The sequence below is a fragment of the Pinus tabuliformis genome, chromosome 3_1 (genome assembly GCF_031772625.1).
Source record: "Pinus tabuliformis cultivar Carrire ecotype Pingquan chromosome 3_1, CPIR1, whole genome shotgun sequence".
In the NCBI taxonomy this organism is placed as follows: Eukaryota; Viridiplantae; Streptophyta; class Pinopsida; order Pinales; family Pinaceae; genus Pinus; species Pinus tabuliformis.
Window position 1 is genome coordinate 690,305,156 of NC_142301.1, and position 22,018 is coordinate 690,327,173.

Here is a 22,018-nt window from a genome sequence, read left to right on the forward strand (position 1 = left end):
TATGCTCTCTAGGAAGGGCTAAGAGGATTCTTGAGGCTAGAGTTTGGGAATATATCTTGCAAAGATGATTCCTAGGCCTGAAAATCCTTATGTAGAATTGGTCTTTGTCTGATCTTTGTGGAATTGGTGTCAATAGGTTGTGGGTATGGAGTTGATCACTCGATGAGGAGCTTGACCTGATTAGGGAGGAGAAGAGGATCAAAGGAGAAATTTTCTTTGAGATTTGAATCCAAGGATCCTAATAAGGAAACTAGCCAAGGGAAAATTAGGGCAAGAAATGGTCTTTGAGGTAGCGCTTGCTATATCTCGAGATTCCATTGTCAAATGTCATTCAAATTTGGAGGGCTTCTAGATCAAACCTCAGTGTAGTTGTTCACAAAAAATTGAAGTGTTTGGATGGCTAGATTGTGATATAATTGATGCCCTAGGTGACCTCTGTAGGTTAGGCCTAGAAAAAGAGGGAGGTGAAAAGAATAAGTGTTGAAAATGATCACCAGTGGAGGATTAGTGCCTTCTCCTAGGGGAGAGGTAGATCCAAAGAGAATTTATAGTTTGGAATAGATTCAATTGGTCAAGGAGGCCTTGAAAACAACTTCACGTGGTGTTAGGGGAGCCAAAGAGAATTTATAGTTTGGAATATATTCACTTCGTCAAGGAGGCCTTGACAACAACTTCACATGGAATTAGGGAATGAGAGAAGGAACTTCAAGGTCTTGACACATTGATTTGAAATATTTAATGACTTATCAATATAAATTTTGACACAAATTATCTCTAGGAACATTCACTCATTCATACATGGCCCATGACATGATGCAATGCTATAAAAGATAAAATTTCCATAATTTCGCACAAGAAAAGCAATAAATTTCATCTTATTATAGCGAAAAATCCGAGCAACATGCATGTGACAAAAGTAAATAACAAGAATAACATTAAAAGAGCACTTACATGTGAGAAAGAGTACATCTAGTCTTCAACATATGCCAATCCAATCCAAGTGATGATGATTAAAATGAATCATCTCACTTCTATTTATACACTCTCTAATGAATTTGATTTAGCTAAATTGGCCTATTTCAGGCCCTAAAATTAAATTATGTGCATAATAACAATACTTTTGGTTACAAGCCTACCGAATAGCTCAATAATGTAAAGATAAGCCTCTCAAGAGGGTCGAATGATCAACAAAGTGAGTCATTGGGCCTTTGAGGAGCTTAATGAGATCCAAAAGGTGTCGTGATGTAGATATGGACTCCAAACATAGTGGACAAGGGGTTTGCCCCTTGTTTTCCAAACAAGAACCTGTGGTGCTCCCAAGTGGGTGTGGGGGCACAAGAATGTCCTCATGGGTCTCTATATGGATCTAATATCCCTGTAGACCATCTGTAAGCACTGGCATAATGACATAAGCCCTCCCTCTGCAGCGGGATGCATCCTGTAACATTTGCCAAGTGTATGGTGTAACTATGGGGCCGACTGGGTATGGTGAACCAAGTACATCATCCTCATCCCAAAGATGGAATACGAGAAAACAATGAGTGATGTTGGGGATCTATGAAGTAATATTTGCTATGGTGGAGGCCCATGGCTCTCAATGCTGACCCTACAAGTGCCAATGTGGCCCTCTAGAGGGTTAGGACCCCATATAGGGGGACCGAGCCCCAAATGAAAACCCACCTACAATCCTACAATTAGATCCAATGTGTCCCCTTGCCTTCTAATACAATAAATCATTAGAGCAATCTAGTAAAAGAGCTTACAAGTCATGGAATCCATGAGGCACTTCATGGTGGCATGCCTGATCCAGGGGATCAACAAAATGCTCAAAATTCAAACTGATATAAATTGCTCAGAACCAACATTAGATCATAGTGCTCGTCGTCTTGAATCTAACGTTGCTTGAATCACCTCAAACCGACATCGTATGCTTAAGATATTGCGTTTTGAAGTTTTTGCCAAACAACTAAAAAGTCAAGCAACAGGGTTGATTGGGCAGATTGTACACTGACATCAACATCTAACTAGGCATGCATACTAAGCGGTATAAACCAACCCCATGTTGCCACGTGGCAGTACCGTACAGGACTAAGTGGCACATTGTTATTGGTTTGAAGGGTATGATATGAGGCAATCATGAAGTGACACGGGGCCCAATCCCAAGGCACCACGTGGCAATCTGGGAGAGGCCAAAATTTTATGTGAGAGGAGGCTTCAGGGTCACTTGGAAAACACACGAGAAAGGTTTAAATTTTTCTCTTGCTCCTAGAAAGATCCCAGTCGACGATATCATCTGTGACATTGAATATGGTATTAGAGACTTACCGGACGTCACTAAAGATATCATTCGTCAAGACTGTGCGGTTGTCCTTAGAAAAGCAAAGAAACCCAAGAACAACATCAGCAAATGTGAGTTTGATGCTCTTAAATCGTTAAATAATAATAATAATAGTGTTGTTCTCAAAGCCGACAAAGGTGGTGCTGTGGTTATTCTTGATAAAGATGATTATCATCGGAAGATGTTGGACCGCCTCCATAATAGGGAGCTACAGGAAACTTAGCAAGTATCCCCTAAAGAATATTTCTAAAAGTGTGGCTCTTGCTATAAAGGCTAGTAGCTTGGTCATTTCGTTCAGTCATAAGCTTATTGAAAGTTCCCCTCTTACCCCCAAAATCTATGGTCTGCCAAAGATTCATAAGGAAGGGGCTCCTTTGAGATCCATTGTCAACACGATAGGAGGGCCAACTTATCTTCCTGCTAAATATTTAGCCTAAAGCTTAAGCCCCTTGTTGGCCATACAAAATCCTTCGTCAAGGACTCTGCATTGTTTGTTAATGATTTAAAGAGTTTCAAGTTTGAACCCGATGATAAGCTTGTGAGCTATGATGTGGTCTCCCTCTACACTAATATCCCTATCAACAAGGCCATCGAAGTTATCAAGCGCATCATAGATCCTGATATGGCTTATTTAGTTGTTATTTGTCTTACTTCTACTTTCTTTTCATTCAATGGGGAATTCTATGAGCAAACTTGCGATGTCGCCATGGGTTCCCCCCTCTCCCCTATGGTAGCTAATCTATTCCTGGAGGATTTTGAATCAAAGGCCTTAGATTCTTCTCGTCTTCTGCCTAAGATGTTGAAGAGGTTTGTGGATGACACTTGTGCCATCTGGTCCCATGGTAAAGAAAAGTTGGAATTGTTTTCCCTCCATCTTAACAATCAATCTAGTCCTATAAAGTTCACCATGGAATTTGAATGTAATAGTAGTCTTCCCTTCCTTGACGTCCTCCTCTCAAGGAATGATGATGGCTCTTTCTCTCATCAGGTATATCGTAAGAAAACTCATATGGAACAATATCTTCATACTAATTCTCGTCATTTCCCAGCTCAAAAACATGGTGTTCTCAATACCTTAGCAAATAGAGCTTTAAGAGTTTTTGATGAGAACCATCTCAAGGAAGATAAATATCATCTCCTAAGTGTTTTCTTTAATAATGGGTATAGTAGACACTAATGTACTAAGACTTTCCTCAGAGCTGAAAAAGGTCCTAGTGCTAAGAAAGATACCAAGGATCAATTTTCTAGTGTTCATCTTCCTTTTATCTAGGGGACCACTGACAAGATTGCGAGGATCCTAAGGAAGCATAAGGTGGCGTCAACCTTTAGGCCTTTAAATACCATCTGGAGCTGCCTTAATTCAGTAAAAGACCCAGTGGACCCCAAGAATATGAAGGGTGTTTACATTATCCCATGCTCTTGTGGGACTCCCTACATTGGTGAGACTGGCCGCTCGATTAATCAAAGGATTCATGAGCATGTTGTTGACATCAAGCATGGCAGGACTCGCTCCTCTGCGTTGGCGGAGCATGCAGATAAATCTAGGCATCACATCTGCATTGAGGAGGCCCAAGTCGTTGCTAGTGTTAGTCATTTCCATCATCGTAAATTGAGAGATGCCCTAAAAATTGAAAAAAGACCCAATAATTTGAATAGAGATGATGGTTGGAATATTAATAGAAGTTGGGTCCCTGTCCTATCCTCCTAGGTTTTTAGGCTTCTTTTTGGGATTTATTTTGTTTTTTTGTTTATCTATGTAAGTATTGGCATCCTTTTTATAGTATTTGTTGTTGATTTATTCTTCATTAGAGATTATTTTTCCTTCGTGCTTTTTATGTATTTTATCTTCCTATTCATCCTTAACTCCTTTTAGTATTTTTGTTATTCGTTTAATGGGTCTGAGCCCCATATTTTATAGTTAACCCCGTTTTATTTATTGATTATTTTTCTTTGGATATATATATGTTTCTATTTTTATTTTTTTTTACTTTTATTTTTATTGTTATTTATTTATTTATATTTATATTTTATATATATATATATATATATATATATATATATATATATATATATATATATATATATATTTCTTTTGACTTGTGTATATTTTTGTTTTATTTTATTTATTTTTCCATTAATTATTTTTAATTATTTTATTTTATTTCCATTAATTGTTTTATTTATCAAAGGATCTTGTTTTGATTAGGGTCTTCACTCGTTTTTATAATTTTTGACTCCCCTCCTTAAAGTTTGACTTCTTCTTCTTCTTCTTCTTCTTGGAAATATTATTTCTTCAAAACTAGTGGTTTAATATAGCGGTTACTTATTAATATTTGTTTTTTAATAAATTAGTAAACTAATATCACAATTTAAATATTATTTTTCAAATATTTGGTTTTAATAAATTAATTTAAATATTATTTTTCAATAACTAAACGTTTAATATAGCTCTTACATATTAATATTTTTAATAAACTAATATCATTATTTAAATATTATTTTTCAAAAACTAGTCATTTAATATAGCTGTTACCTATTAATATTTTTAAAATTAATGAAATAATATCATTATTTAAATATTTTTTTCAAAAACTAGCCGTTTAATATATTCGTTACTTAATAATATTTGTTTTTAATATATTAACAAATTAATATTATAATTTAAATATTATTGTTCAAATATAGTCGTTACTTTAAATTATGTCTCTACATTTCTCTCTATTTAAGCCTTTGCCATGGTTTACCTCTTCATCTGGTCCTGATGATGAACTACACTTGTTGGTTTGAAACGCGTCGGCCAAAAATTCTCTTATGTGATTTCTACATAAAGACTTTGCTTAATTTATAGATACTTATGTTAAAATATACATCACAATATGTGCACTTCATAAGTTTTGATACCTTTTTCCATTAGAAAATTATCAAATTCCAAAATCAACATAAAGAAAATAATTAAAATTAATATTTTCCCCATATTTTAAATATAATTAAAATAATAAAAAATATTGAAAACTTGTAAGTTAAGGTTCCTACATAAACATATTTATTTTGTAATTGAGTGTGAAGTAAAAGTTTTATGGAGGAAAAAACTATTGTATAAAAAGGAATATTTTTTCTCACACTAGGTTTCGTAAGATAGACCATCTCAATTAGTATATTTGGATTGAAATGTCTAACATTAACTTGATTTATATGCAATTTGTTATTTCATCAACTCTACTTTCATATGAAAAGCAATTTAGATGGAAATTGCCTTTATAATACCCAAAACAAAATGTTCAGTCATTTTGTTAGGAGACATTGATGCTACAATTACAATTACCCAAGTTATTTTTATAAGCAATGATTCCAACCCTAATTCCCTGAGTAGAGGAAGACATTCTTTTAGTTAGTAGATACAAAAAAAAAAAACACTAAAGACTCGAGAATTTATTTGACACTAAGTTAGTCAAGTTTTGTAATTCTCAAGACCTAATAACTTGCATGGCGTAATTAAGTAACCAAATTCTGACAACATGATTTGTATTCATGCGCTCAACAGTATTGTCATGGATTATATGATATTTGATATCTTTGTTTCCAACTAAAAATTTAATTTTGACCTCTTAAATGACAATGAGCTTGACTTTGATGATAGACCTTTCATCTTAACTCTAAACTTTGCCATGCATAGAAGCCCCATACAAGAGAATTGTGAGACTCAAATGCACTTACTTTTTGGCAAAAGTAAAATTGATTTTTTCTTAAAGGATTTAAATTGGGATTTACACCTCTTAACTTATAAGGATAACATCAAAGACCTCTATCATAATTTTACCACAATCCTCAACTTTTATTAACATGTTCTCTACTGAGGTGTAATATACAAATAATAATAGAAATATTGACCCTTGGTATAATAATTATTGAAAATTTGCTAGAAAAGCAATTAGGGCACCTCTAATGAACCTTTAAAGCTTGATAAGATAAACATGTACAAATATCTTTCGTAAAAGGAAGAAATAAAGAGCAGGTGTTGCACCTATCTAAATGAGTTGTAGGAAGTTTTAGAGGAAATTCTAATTTGTAAAACTAAAGAAAATAATCTCATTCCCTTGAATATTTGGAATTCCTATCTTAAAAAAAATTATGAAGCCCCTGGTGCCATTGAAACCATTTTGAATGCCCCTATAGAGGATGATTTATTTTTTATTTTATTTTATGTTATTTTATGTTTCTGGAAGACATTGAGTTTCAGGTTAATCAGCTTGAAACTAGGAAAGCTAAAGTCATTGAAGGCTACCAAGTTGAAATTTTTAAAGTAGGAGGGCCTATTCTTATCTCTCACATACACAAGATCTTCAATTTAGTGGTGAAGCAAGGCTTCCAAAGTCTTGGATGCACAGCCTCATTGTACCTATCTTTAAAAGTGAGGATGAAAGCATTCTCACTAATTATAGGACCATTATGATTAACCCCACATTTTAGCCAAGTTGTACAAAATTATTTTGGGAAAGAACTAGATTAGCTTGTGGCTAGAAAGCCATGATAAAAGAGCTAAAGGCAAAGTTGCATTTAGGAGATATCATTCAATTGTGGATTACCTTATTACTCTTAGGATCATTATGGATGAATGTTGCAATAACGAAATTAATCTCTTATGTTGTTTCATTGACTTTAAAAAGGTTTTTGACATCATTTTTATGACAAACTTATGGAAAAAGCTATAAGAGATAATGGTTCCTCTCGAGTTGAGGTTTTCTATGACTAGGTTGTATGAGAATATTCTTTCTAAGTTTAGGATCAATGAAGGTTAGTTGAAAGAAATAACTACAATATCATAGTTAAGCAAGGGTGCCCCTTGTCCCCTACCCTTTTTGGCATATATATTAATAAGTTAGAAGAATTTTTGGAAGATGCAGGTTGTGTTGGCCCCATGCTCACTAGTATATTCGTAACTCTTCTCCTTTATGCTAACATTCTTGTTCTTTTGGTGACAACCCATTATGATCTTGGAAAGCAATTAAGAATCCTCTAAGCTTTCTATTCCAAGATGATTATGACTATTAATTCTAACAAAACAGAAGCCATGATAATCAAATCCAGAAAGATCACATATGATACTTTCATATATTATGACACCAACTTATAGGAAGTTCTTTCATGCAAATATCTTGGAATTGATATCCATCACAATCTCAATTGGAATTATAGCATCGAGAAAAGAACAAAATCTCAAGATTAAAGGGAATACCCCCTATCATATTCCTCATTGAAGCTAGCCTTTTCCCCATTGAAAGCATGGCTATGACTAGATATCTTATGTATAAGAAGTTAAACAACATGGTTTGAAAAAGGTTTCCAAAAATTGCTTTTAACTCTAGCCAAAACCACCACCTTCACACAAAGATGCCTAATATTGGCTAGGTCATTGTGGGATAAAGGAAATGATCATTTTGAAAAATAAGGATAATATCATAAATATTATTACATCAAAATTTAAGGAGAAATTGTGGGTTGATAAGGGCGGGGACTAAGGTATTATAAGGAGGCGATCAACCCAAATCTAAAAAAAAAAAACTCTATATTGACAAGTATGCTTTAATACCACCTATCATGGATCAATATTGTCTTGCCATAATGATAAGGGTTGAACAATTTATGCCTACAACAACCAGGTTACATCTCTTCACTTAAACTTTGCAGTTAACTATGCCTTAATCTACAATATTTTTAGAAATGAAACTAAGTTGACCACAACCAAGTATAGGCACATGTCCAACCTTGGCATTAAAGCATCCCATAAATATTCAACAATATTTAGCTAAAAATAATAGATCACAAGGAATGCAGGTGTATGAGTGCACCCAAAGTGGATTTCTTATCACATAAAGATTGTTAGAGAAATACAAAAAAAAGAATGTGACCAATTTCTTGTGACTCTTTTATAAAATACAAATATCCAAAACACAAATTCCTTTAACGCTTCTTAATTCAACCTCTAAAAAATTCATGGGCTTACCTCCTATAAGTCTTATCTTTTTAATACTTCACCTAGCCAACAATCAAGTATTTCATTATGCCAACCTTACATTGTGCCAACCTTAGTATTAATACAATGATATAACTCCTTGCTTACCCTTGAATGACAAACTTAAACGACTTTGCAAATAGAAGCACCCTTTTTATATAGTGCAGGTGTTCTGTCATTTCTATTTTTCTAAAGTACCTTGAATCCAGTCCATATACAATGTAGATCCAATGTGTAATCCATCCATCAACTTAAATTCAATCTGGATCCAATGTGTAATCCATCCATCAACTTAAGTAAATCTCACCCCGTTACCGAAGGTGTCTCAATCTTGTTAGGCCGATAGGCCTTCCTTTGAAACAGACTTTCATCATCCTTTTCATTCTCAGGTTGACACCTGGCGTCCATATTCGGCGGGCATCTGTCGTGCTTTCTGTTGCAACCCTCGCAGCACACTTCAATGCGTCTTCGTTTGCTTTCAATCCTTCGCTCTGTGGCATGCCTCTCAACACCACTTGCCAACATCGTCATTATGAGCATCACCATCATCGGCATGGAAAGCGGGCTATACTGTTAATCGCCATAACTGTGGCATGCGGGGCACTGTTTCTTGTCAGCGCCACAGCCTACTTGGTGATTTGTCTTGTGAAAATGGAGCGCAAGAATCTGTAATATATACTTGTGACCGCTTCGGCTCAAGTGTTTCACCTCCCGAGCTTTTGACTCTGGGGTTTCATTTGGCTGTCTTTGGCTTGCAATTCCACTGCCCACCATCTTTGCAGCCCAGTTGTACCCTTTGCAGATATATGCAGGTTGTATGCCATGAAAAATATATACAAGTGCATGTGAATCTCCATAGGTACAGACACATGTCCGGACTACCGCTCCAGGATTTCGTTTGCAATTCTATCTACTCGTGAGCGCTTTGGCTGAAGGGTTTCACCTACCGAGATTTCGACTCTGGGGTTTAACCTGGCGGACCTTGGCATGCAATTCTCCCGGCCATCATATTTGTAGCCGAGTTCTGCCCTACACAGGTAAATCTAGACTTTAAATGGTTGTTTTTTAAGCTTTCTATTTCATTTGCCCCAGGGTTTCATTTTCCTCCATAGCTTCAATAGATTTCAGCAATAGCATTTACATAGCTTGAATAGCTAGCGGGTATAACCGTTACATAGCTTAAACAATGTTTGTGTAATATCTAGCGGGTATAACCGTTACATAGCTTAAACAACATTTGTCTCCAGGGTTTCATAGTTTTTTAAAAAGTTTTATGTTTCCTAGCTTTCGGCTCTAGCGTTTCATTTATTTGTCCTATTTGGACAACTAACTGCCCCCTTTCAACAAGGGAATCGTAATTTCATTTCACGGCTAATGTGAGAGGAATAGAACACGACATGAATGAGCACAACTCTCGCCTGATAAAAATAGAGTTTTAGTGCTATGTTGCATGTGAATCCCGACAGCCACAGGCACATGTCAAGACTTTTCTTTAACTAAAAGTCATTTTCAACCTTTGTTGTATTAATATTTTGATCCTTTACATAAACATCCAATGCTGGATTCTTTTCTTCTATATGGAATATACGACTGCTATGTATTTTTTCTTATCACTGCCACTCATATATTCAGAATTATCATCGTTCTTGCTCAAACATTTCTTTACCGAATTCTATTTAAATTCGTTTATAATTGCTCATGCCTCTTTGCATCTGCACAGGTTATACCTATGCGCTTTCAGTGTCATGGCCTCTAAGGGTTTATTCTCAGCTGTCGCCCTTCTTGCTGAAATATTTCTTTACCGATTTCTATTTAAATTCAATTATATCTGCTCTCTTTTATTTTTTTAGCTTAGGGTTAACTTGTAATTTATGTTTCCCTGTTTTTATTTGCAGCCTTTGTGAGTACTGAAGTTCTCTCCAGCCACTAAATCCATTGCTTTTCCTTAATCACAGGTAGAGTTGTTGATTCAGTTGCAGTCAGTCCATCAATCCTCCAAAGTTTTCTGCAACTTCTAAATTTTGAAAACAGTTTTTTCTTCTAACCTCCTTCAGTTCTTTTCTTCTGTTTTAAATTTTATGTAGAGGATTTAGTTTGAATGATTGAATTATTATCATATTTATTATTTTGAACCAAAATACAATTTTTTCAATTTAACATTTCTATAGGCCTCTCTTTGCACCTTTTGAGGCAATTGCTAGTATAAAAGCAATTTTAGAATAACTTACCATTGTCTAATGTTCAAACACATGTTGTGTAGCCTTGCATCCTTTTACACCTACCTCAGCTAATTAGGCGAGGGTTTCTAGTCCTATTTATGATAAAGATCTTACGATAACTTTTTTTTTAATTTTCAAAATTATTTTTATATTTCTAGATGATGGTGAAATATCCACTCAAAACTTAGAAAATATTAAAAACATTACCATAAATTTATTTCAAATAACTTATCTTTAAAACGTAAACTATTACAAAATTTGAATAAATTTATATATTAAAAACTTTACCATAAATCTATCTCAAATAGCTTATCTTTAAAACATAAACTATTACAAAATTTGAATAAGTTGAATAAATTTATATTTTATAATTGTAGATGCAATGGGGGCTAGGGTTACACAGGTTTTCGACTCTCTTCACGCCGCCGCCAAGGTTCATGCCTCTAACTGAAACCTAAGGTTCACGCCTTGATGGGGAGAAAGGACATAAGGCTATCATGTGTGTAAATTTTGGCTTCAACCACTGACGTTGAATGCAGGGGATGCTTCTCTCAGTAGCTCTGTGGTTCGATTAACCTTAGAGGGAGCTTGCCGGCGGATTTTCTGTTGGTATCATCTCCCTGAGTCTCACTATATTTAATCACGTTTTTGGATAAAAGTGTGTGGCGGTTATGTACAAAAGAATGGGTGCTTTTATCAGTGGGTCTTCTTCCGGCCCTTGTCCCCTTTTTCTTCTTGCCGCTTATATGCTTTGTATTGAACACTACAAAGGGCGACTCAACCTCTTGCGCACCTTCTAGAGGACTCTCGTCAAGGGGTTCCTCTCTTTCTGTCTGGGTCCAAGACTCCATATCCATTGACAAAGAATAACTTGAAGTTTTTTTTTCATATTTACGCCTATAGGCGTTTTTTTATGGGATCGGCAACTTAATCATTTTTTTAATTAATTTTTTTATTTGACGTTCTAAACTAAAAGATGCAGCATATTTTCGTAGTTTCTACTAGATCAATGACTGAAATTAAAAGACATAACCACTAGATCAATGACTGAAATTAAAAGACATAACTTCTTTAAATATCTAAATCAAGTGTTTAAACTCTACTCAAATTAATTTTTTACCAAATAAAACTAAAAAGACATAACTTCTTTAAGTATCTAAATCAAGGGTTTAAACTCTACTCAAATTAATTTTTTACCAAATAAAACTAAAAAATTTTACTGTGCCTCTCATAATATTACTGAGATTAACAAAAATAATATTAAAAAATAAAATAAAATAAAATATAGGACGGAAGTTGGCATTCTCAGCATTCTTCCTCCCCCTTCATATGAAGATGTATACAGATACCTCGGCCGACACCCTCCTCCCCGCCGTTCTCCGAATGCTTTCCCAAGTTGCAGGGACGGATCGTCGGCATTTTCTCAACCTGCGCAGCTCGACGCCATGAACGAATCGCTGCGGAGCTACAGGTAAATAACTAGGGTTTAGTTTTAGCCGCTTTTTTCATTAAAAGTAAGTATGAATTAATTTTGAATTAGATTTGAAATTGGTTGGATTGTGAAACGTCCTTCCCGCATGACCATTTCATACGATTCAAGTAGCAGATATGAACGACGCCAATTTTTTATTCTTGCAGCAGATATGGACGACGCCAATTTTGGCCCGAGCAACTCCACAATCACAGATCTGCTCTTTTGTTGCTTCCCCTGCTGTGCCTTGGACGACGAGCGCTCGCTCTTTTGGCCTGCGTGGTACCAGAAAGTTAGGCGATCGAACTCCACGGCGGATTTTTAGAACTGGTGGCCCAAGGGCTGGAACATCGTGAGACCAGCTGGAGAATGGTCAGAATCCGTTATTGAGGATGCCGGAAGCTGCTGCAGCAGGCCTAGATGGAACAAGGTTACATTGTTCGGCGGTTCAAAGCCGACGGTATAACCATATACAACTCCAAGCCCTTGAGATTTCATTACGATCCTCTAAGTTACGAGCTGAATTTCGACCACGGGTCTCGGCAGGATGAAGATCATCAGCGCAAGGGTTTTTCGTTATCTGCCCCAAAGAGCGGGGAGTGAAACCCTAAAATCTTGGAAAATCCCTAAAATGCATACATAACCTTTATGCCATGGTGGAGTGGAGTTCGTTTTTAGGTTTCCGGTCCTTCGCTTGGAACGTGCTGAACTCGAGACGCTGTAATTCAATGTAACATGAGTCATGATGCTCTGCTATTTACCCAAAACATCTGACATGTTTCTAATGGTAAATAAAAACCTTCTATCTAATCTTATGACTCAATTTTTAAAAAGTAATCATTTTGTTATTTCAAAGCCTGATTTTTGCGAACCATCAGGAGGATCTCATCTCTTTTTATTGTAATCGATGCCATTTCACACTTGTATCATAAAATTTATATCAAATAGTTTTTAAAATATATTTACTTTTAATGATAGAATTTATATCCATTAGATTAGATTAGATTATACATATATATTTTATTTCATAATTGTTATTGTTTTTTAATTGGTTAGTTATTTATGATTTTTAGCAAACTATAAAATAGATTTTATTATCTAGTTGATTGTGTTTTTACCTTTTCATATTCAATATATCAAATGGAAGATATATTTTTATAGGGTTTAAGGTTTTACTAACTTGCTCCATCCTTAGTTTAGGAATTAATCAAATAGCAATGTGAGAAAGAAGGGGTTAAGATAATTCTAGAAACAATCTTTTAATTTTCTGAAATAGCAATATAAAAAAAATTTGTGAACATAATTCTAGAAACAATTTTTTTATTTTTTTTGGTAATTAATGATATTATTTTTATTTTTATTATTATTAAAAAAACTTTAATTAATGATAATATTTTTATTTTTATTATTATTAAAAAAATTGATTAGAAAGTGTAATTATTTCTTATTATATATGGAAATGGATTATAACTCGGGGAATTGGAAAATGATCATTAAGACATATTTTCATTCATGTAATTTTAATTTTTACATTTATATTTTATAATTTTTAATATTAATATTTAATTATTAATTATAAATAGTTTTAGTTTATAAAAATATAATTAATCAATATTTAATTATAATTAATATTTTTAATTTATTAAAATATAATTAATCATTTTTAACTTATTAAAGTTAATTTGAATAGCTTCGGAATAATAATAATGTGTAAATTTTAGCATATACAATATTAATAATAAGTTTTTTAGGTTTAAAGTAATATTAGTATTAAGAAAGTTTTTACTAATATTTATATTTTTTCTTTTGCAAAGATGTTATCAAATAATAATAAATTTTTATTAAATAATTGATTGATGCAATAGCTATTGATGGGTATATAAGTTTATAAATCGAATTGATGCAATAGCTATGCAAAAACCATGAGTCTGAAAGTGATCAGGATCATGGAAACTAAGAAATTTCATTCCCTTCCTTCATCATGTACGGATTTTGAAAGTGATCAGGATCATGGAAACTAAGAAATTTCATTCCCTTCCTTCATCTTGTAGGGATTTTGAATTGCAGAAGCAAAATTACACATCTATATATTCAATCAAGTCAGTCAATACTCTACTATTACTAGGTTTTCTGCAACAGACAAACTTAAAGTAACAATTAATTGGTAAAGCTCCACACACGTCTGATGCATTGCTAAAGCTCCAGGCACATCTGAAACTTTGTAGAAATGTATAAAGTATCATCATTTAAAGTATAAATGATGATCATGACAATTAAATTTGTGTTTTTTTTAAATGGTTCAGATCATGCTTCATATGAAGTTTGGAAGTTGATTTGAAACATGCATGTTTTGAAACGTGCATGTTATATTTCAAGAAGCCTTCTTTTCAAAAATCCTAAACCCCCAAATATCAATTTGATTGATCATTCATTACCAGTTTTATTCATTGGCCTTCATTACGAGTTTGATTATATCTTGAGGTTGAGCAGGTTCGGAGGTTTCATTACCAATTTTATTCATTGGCCTTCATTACAAGTTTGATTATATCTTAGGTTGAGCAGAGGTTTCCAGACTTATTTATTGTTCAAATATGTATTTTTTTGTTGAAGAAACTATATCGAGCTAATACAATTTCCATATTTTTAAATTAAAAGACTTAGAAAATTAGATGCTTATAAACCTGCAATAAACATGTAATGGATTAATAGCTTGGATCTTTCTATAAATTTGTAGGTACTTTGATTTCATTTTTATTGAAAATGGATATATAAACTTGATCTACAGTCCAGATAATGAAATGAATCATTTTAAATTTATATTATTATGTTTTAATCTATTCATTCATGAAAACTTACAGATATATAAACTTAATTTTAAAATTAAAAAATATAAAAAATAACAATGCAAATAAATAATAATATTTAAAATGGTAAAAACAAATCATTTTAAACCAATTTACAACTTGAGCATGTAAAATTATGTTTCAAAACTTATTTAAACAACCACAATTCACAATTACCCCTTAAGGTTTGGTTTATTTATACTCAAGTAATTAATAATATAATAAGGTAATAATCATTGAAAAATATTATTTTTTTGTTTTAAATTACTAAATCTTAAAAATATATAATCTTTTGTTTTCATAAACAGGGAAACCAAGATAATGGTAGCATGAAATGTAGCTTAAAGAAAACATTAAATTTGAGAGGCGCCATAAGCAAATGAGTATAAGAAAATGAATAATTTTAGATTTATATTATTAATATTTTTATTTAAGATATTCTTAAACCATACAATTTTTTGTTTGAGAAAATTTAATTATTTCGTTAAATTGGATAATAAACTTGTTATTTATTAATGTTATACTTAATTATATTCATAATGATATTAATATAAATATTTATATTTAATAACAAAATTAAAATCTAATTTTATTAAAATATTATTATTTTAATATTAATATTTTTATGTTAAATTAGGTATTAATATGTTTTCACATTATTTTAAGTTTAGATTATTATGTTTTAATTTTTAGGTTTGTATTATTAAAATTTAATATTAGATTATTTAATGTTTTCAATATTGCATGTTTTCAATATTAGAACTTATAATATTGGATTATATTGTATTATATTGTATTTTTAATATTAAGTTTAATTTATATTTATCTGACATTAATTTCAAAAATTTGAATCAACAATCAATAATAACAATAAAAACTTAATCATAATATAAAAAATAATAATACTTTTATAAAATTATTGTTTACCATTACAAAATTAATAATATTAATATAATAAATAAATATAAGATAATTAATTTAAATATATAAAATTAATAACATTTAAATCACATTAATAAAAATATTAATTATTAATAGGAATTTTAATTAAATTATGATTTTAGTTTTAATTATTAATATTAATAACATTAACATTACAACTATAAATAATATTAACACCTTTTAATATTAATAAAATTTGATATTAAATTTAATTTTAATATGAATAGTTAATATTAATTTCAATATTTATTATTATTAATATTAATTAATATGTATATGAATATACTTTTAATAATGTTAATACTTATAAATATTAATTTTAATGTTAATTATTGATATTAATGACATTTAATTAACAATGATTATCTCAATATGAAAATCAATTATTGCCGACCATATTTAATCATAGCCAATCATGTTCAACCATGGTCAAATGTCGCATTGTGACAAAGATTGTCTCAAAATGAAAATCAATCATGGTAAAACATGGTAAATATGAAAATCAGGGATGGTCAACCATGGTTAAACGTCACATTGTGACAAAAATTGTCTCAATATCGAAATCAACCATCATCAACCATTATCAACCATGCTCTAATGTCACATTGTGATAAAGATTTCCTCAATATCAAAATCAACCATGGTAAATCATGGTCAAAGATCATCAATAGACATGCTTACAGTATGACAAAGATTGTCTCATAGTACAACATCACATTGTCACAACCATGGTCATCCATGGCCAACTATGGTTAACCATGGTCCAACGTCGCACTCTGACATAGATTGTCAATATGAAAATCAACCATGGTCAACCATGCTCCAACGTCACATTGTGACAAGGATTCTCTTTATATGAAAATCATGATCAACCATGGTCCAATGCCACATTCTGAAAAATATTGTCTCAATATGAAAACCAATCATGGTCAACATGATCAACCATGCTTGTTTTAGGGTTTATGATATTTATCTTAGGGATTATATACCTTGGGTTTACAATATTAATCCTTTGGGTTTTTTATGCTTTTAGTATTAATCCATCGTTTTTATTAGTACCTTTGGTTTAGAATATCAATCCCTTGGGTTTATTAATCTAAGGGTTCATATTCCTAAGGTATAATATTATTGATAGGGTTTATAATATTAATCTTAGGGATTAATATAGATCCCTTGAGTTTATAATCCACTAGGTTTATAATATAAATTCCTTGGGTTTATGATATTAATCATAGGGTTTATGTTCCTAGGTTTAATTTTAAGCCTAGTGTTTACAATATTAATCCCTTGGGTTTATTAATTTTAGGGTTTATATTCCTATGGTTTAATATTCATTCTAGGGTTTAATGTTATTCCCCTCGGTTTTTAATCCCTTGGGTTTTTAATATTAAACCATGGTCAACCATGTTTGTTTTAGGGTTTATAATATTTATCTTAGGTTTTATATACCTTGGGTTATACTATTAATCGTTTTGGTTTTTTAGGTTTTTAGTATTAATCCCTTGTTGTTATTAGTTCCTTAGGTTCATATTATCAATCCCTTGGGTTTATTAATCTAAGGGTTCATATTCCTAGCATATAATATTATTGATAGGGTTTATAATATTAACAAGTGTTTAATATAGATTCTTTGGGTTTATAATCCATTAGGTTTATGATATAAATTCCTCGGGTTTATAGTATTAATCATAGGTTTTATATTCGTAGGGTTTGATATTAATCCTAGTGTTTACAATATTTATCCATTGGGTTTATTAATCATAGAGTTTAATATTCGTCCCAGGGTTTAATATTCGCATTGTTACATTACAAAAATTGGGATTAATACAAGGTTTATAATATTATGACTTTTTAATATTTAGTTTATAATACTAAACTTTAATATTGGCTTTATAATTTGTGATACTAGGGCTTATAATATTAATCATAGGGTTTAATATCAATCCCTTGGGTTTATCGATCACTTGGATTTTTAATATTGATATTTTGAGTTTATTCATCCCTTAGATTTATAGTATTAATCCCTTGGGTTTAAAATTATTCCCCTCACTTTATAATCCTTTTAGTTTATAATATTAATTCTTTATGTATATTAATTTCTTGGATTTATAGTAATAATATCTTGGGTTCATAATATTAATCCTAAGGTTCATAATATTAAATTAGGGTTTATATTCTTAGTGTTTAATATCAATCCCACAGTCTAATGTTATTCCCTTGTTATCATATAAGGGTTGAACATCTAGGGCTTATAATATTAAGCATAGGGTTTAATATCAAACCCAAGGGACTAATATTATAAATCCAACATTTGTAAACCCCAATATAAATATTAGAAAGACTAAAATAAATATGGTTTATTTCCACGGTGAGACAATCCTTGTCACAATGTGACATTCAACCATGGTTGACTATGGTTGTCTAATATTAGTTCCTTGGGTTTAGAATATTATTCTCTTTGTTTCATAATCCCTTGGGTTTTTAGTATTAATCCCTTTCGTAATGATAAACAAAAAAGACTAATATTATAAACCCAATGTATAAAAACCCTAAGATAAATATTAAAAATACTAAAATAAACATGGTTGAATTAATAAAACCTAATAAGAATAATAATTTTTATTATTATTAATTAATATTACTAATTATGAATTATTAATATTTAATATTACTAATATGATTATGAGTTTATATTATTGTAATAATATTAATATAATAATCTTAAATATATAAATATATAAGAATATCATTGTTATTTTTTATATAATTATTAATTATCATAAATGATTGGTCTTTTAAAAATTATCACAATTCTAATTATTATTGGATCCTGAGTATTATTATAAGCTATTATAATAATAATTCAATATAATTGTGATTATTATTATTATTATTATTATTATAAAACAATAATATAATAGTAATTATTATTATTATTATATTAATTATATTATTATCTTATATTTGTATATTACTATAATAATATAATAATAATATAATTATATTATTATTATATTATTATCGGATATTATTATTATTATTATTATAAATATATCCTATTATTATAATAATAATACAATATAATTGTTATTATTATTTTTATAATTGTTATTATTATTATAATAATATAATAATAATTATATTATTTTATTTCTTGAATAATATAATAATAATCTAATTAATTAATATTAATAATATTATTATGAGTTTATATTATTATTATAATATTCATATAATAATATTTATAAATAATATGGTTGTTGATATTTATATAGTTATTAATAATCAGTTGGCCTATCCGCGTATATCAACCACATTAGAAAATGTGGTTGATATATATACTTGATATATGCCTATCTACATATATCAACCATATTTATGGCTGTGTTGATAGGCATATATCAACCATATTTACCTTGGTAAATATGGTTGTGCTAATTTTATTAAAAATACTAGAGGGAGGATCTCATTATTGTGACATATAATTTTGTTCAAAGGATTTTTTCCATAGTCCAATTTGAAACACAGAAGGATCTAGATTATGCTCTAAATGAAGGGTCTTGGTTCTGCAGTAGAGTAGGGTTATTCATCACGCGGGTTATTCATCACGCCATGATTCCCTGAGTTTAATTCCAACACTATGGTGGTCTCTAACATGTCGATTTAGGTGAGACTTCCAAACCTCCCCCTTCTTTTATGGTCTCATAAAGTACTTGAAGATATAGGAAACACTGTGGGAAAATTAAAAAAAAAAAAACAAAAAACAAAAAACAAAAAAACAAAAAGATTTGGAAAGAACAAACAGGAGTCTCTTTAGATTGATCTTAGCAAAGGGCTCCCAGATCATATAAATTTGAAAGAATAACTTCTGTTAGTCACAAGTTCTTGATTATGAGAACACGACTTTGATGCCATGTATGCTTTCAAACAAGGCATTTATAGAACTTGTGTAGACAGAAAAAGAAGAATCCTAAGAAGAAGAGGCAGCCTAATAGAGCAAACGAATGGTAGTTCTCATAGCATCATCCTTTTCCACATAAAGAAGAAGATATCAAAGAAAGATGAATGGTAGTTCTCATAGCATCATCCTTTTCCAAATGAAAAAGAAGATATCAAAGAAAGTCAACCTGAAAAAGAAGAAATGAATGTTACGGCCCAACAGGGAGACTCTCGACCTGAAGACTCTCTAACATTGGATAGAATTGGGGGCACAAAAAGAGTTCGTGTTTGAGAGAGCTTGAATTTTGGAAAAAAAATCCTACATGTGGGACAAGAATTGGATAGAATTGGGGGCATAAAAAGAGCTCATGTTTGAGAGAGCTTGAATTTTGAAAAAAAATACATGTGAGACAAGAATTGGCTTCCGTTCTTAGATAGTTATCAAAAACTACATTTCTTTGCTCTTTTATCTCATACTTTGTGGTTCTCAATCATTAAAAAAACTAATTTGATGTGTTCTTAGCTCTTTAATTTCTACTTATATTTTCTGATTTTACATGCATACACAATATATATATATATTTAGGAAATATAATTTTTATACCATTAATAAAAGTTGTTTTTTTTTTTCTTCTTGGGAAACAAAATTATATATTTTACGATTATAATAAATTTAACTTGTAATCAATTTTATATTTTGAAATTTGAAATGACAGCAGTCACCTAAACTCTATTTAAAAATAAATCTTAATTGTTACCATGTCCAAATAAAAGCTGCACTCAATTTAGAATTTCTAAAGCAGCGCATCAAAAGCCAACAAACAAGCAAAGTCTACAACAAGAATATTCACAAGTATGATATCAATTTTAGGAGGTTATAAAACAACCCACAGAAATTGGACAATCGACCTACAATACAATACAATAAATCCGAAACCCACCGAAAATTTGACAATCGACCTACAATAGAATACAGTTAATCCGAGACCATTCAAAGTTGAACGCCTCACATGCGTGCTCGATAAGCATCAAATGTTGAGCATCTAACCGTCAAACGTTGAATGCGGAATCGATAAATATGTAGCACCAAGATTTCCATAAAACAGCTGCGCATCCTCATCAAGCCTACCAAATGAAGACATCGATAAATATCAAACACCAAGATTTCGTTAAAACAACTGCGCATCCTCCATCAAGCCTACAAAATGGAGATTTTGTGAAGATAGCGTGCTATAGAAAATCACAGATGATGTGTTTCTCCAGAAGACATACGCTCATTGCGTAAAGCAATGATACAATCTTGATCGTCAGATTAAAGTATCCGACCATTAATCTGAGCCGTCAATTTCTTCGCAAATCTCCTTAAATTGCAGGGTTAGCGCCTTCCAAACCCTCGTTCATTTAATTATTGGGTAGACGATGTTTATGTTCGAATCTTGGCGTTTGCTAATGTTAAGCAGTTAATTTGTTTGTTTAGAGTGAGGGACTGAGTTTCCGGGTTAACTTTTCTTGGCGATTGGACTGCAGGGCGCAGAACCAGGTCTGATTGAGGCCCTTTTCCATACGAGCAAGGTTTATGATGTGATAATCCAGAACTAAAGACCTGTCAGAGACTACTACCATTTTTTGAAGCGGTTTATTTAATGGAGGCATCAGATTTCATCTCCCTTTCAAACCCTGTGAAGATGATTAGCGAGCGTTCTCATACTATAATCTTGGACATTTATTTTTCGAGATCTCGAAATTGGAAGGGTAAAACTATGGAAAATTATGTACAGTAGATCTAAAATAGCGGGAATTCGATTCGATCTTGTATTTTCGTTCTTTAAGAAGTTTTTGTTCAGAAGTGAAAGGTAACGTACGAATGTAAAATCCAGTAGCCGTTAAAGCTTTCTTAGGATTTTGATATGGTGTTGCCTTTGCGGGTGCCCTTGCAGGCAGGCCATCTTATTAATAAAACGATTTTATTTTGGTTTTTAGGGCAAAGGGATAACCTTCCCAGTCGTCCGAGCCGGTTCTGGTCGGACGTTTTTGTCGCTTCGTGTTTACTGCGTGTTTGTGTTGGAATCTTTGATTGATTGTTTGATGTGGCTAACTGTCAATCCCGTTTCGAAAAGTCTCTGTCGCGACACGCCGAGACAGTTCTAGCAGGTATGGAAAATGTCACAACACACTCAGGGAATTCCACAATAAACGGAATTTTATCAGGTACGCAATCGAAATAAACTGAACTGTGCATTTATTTGTTATAATTTT

The 22,018-nt window shown here is 31.6% G+C and overlaps 1 long non-coding RNA gene across 1 annotated transcript; it reads left to right on the forward strand.

Annotated features, from left to right (window-relative positions):
• Positions 1-20,955: 20,955 nt before the first annotated feature.
• LOC149189011 (uncharacterized) lies at positions 20,956-21,788 on the forward strand. The gene is made up of 2 exons (XR_016256318.1): positions 20,956-21,136; positions 21,290-21,788. It is a non-coding gene; the product is annotated as an uncharacterized LOC149189011 (long non-coding RNA).
• Positions 21,789-22,018: the final 230 nt, after the last annotated feature.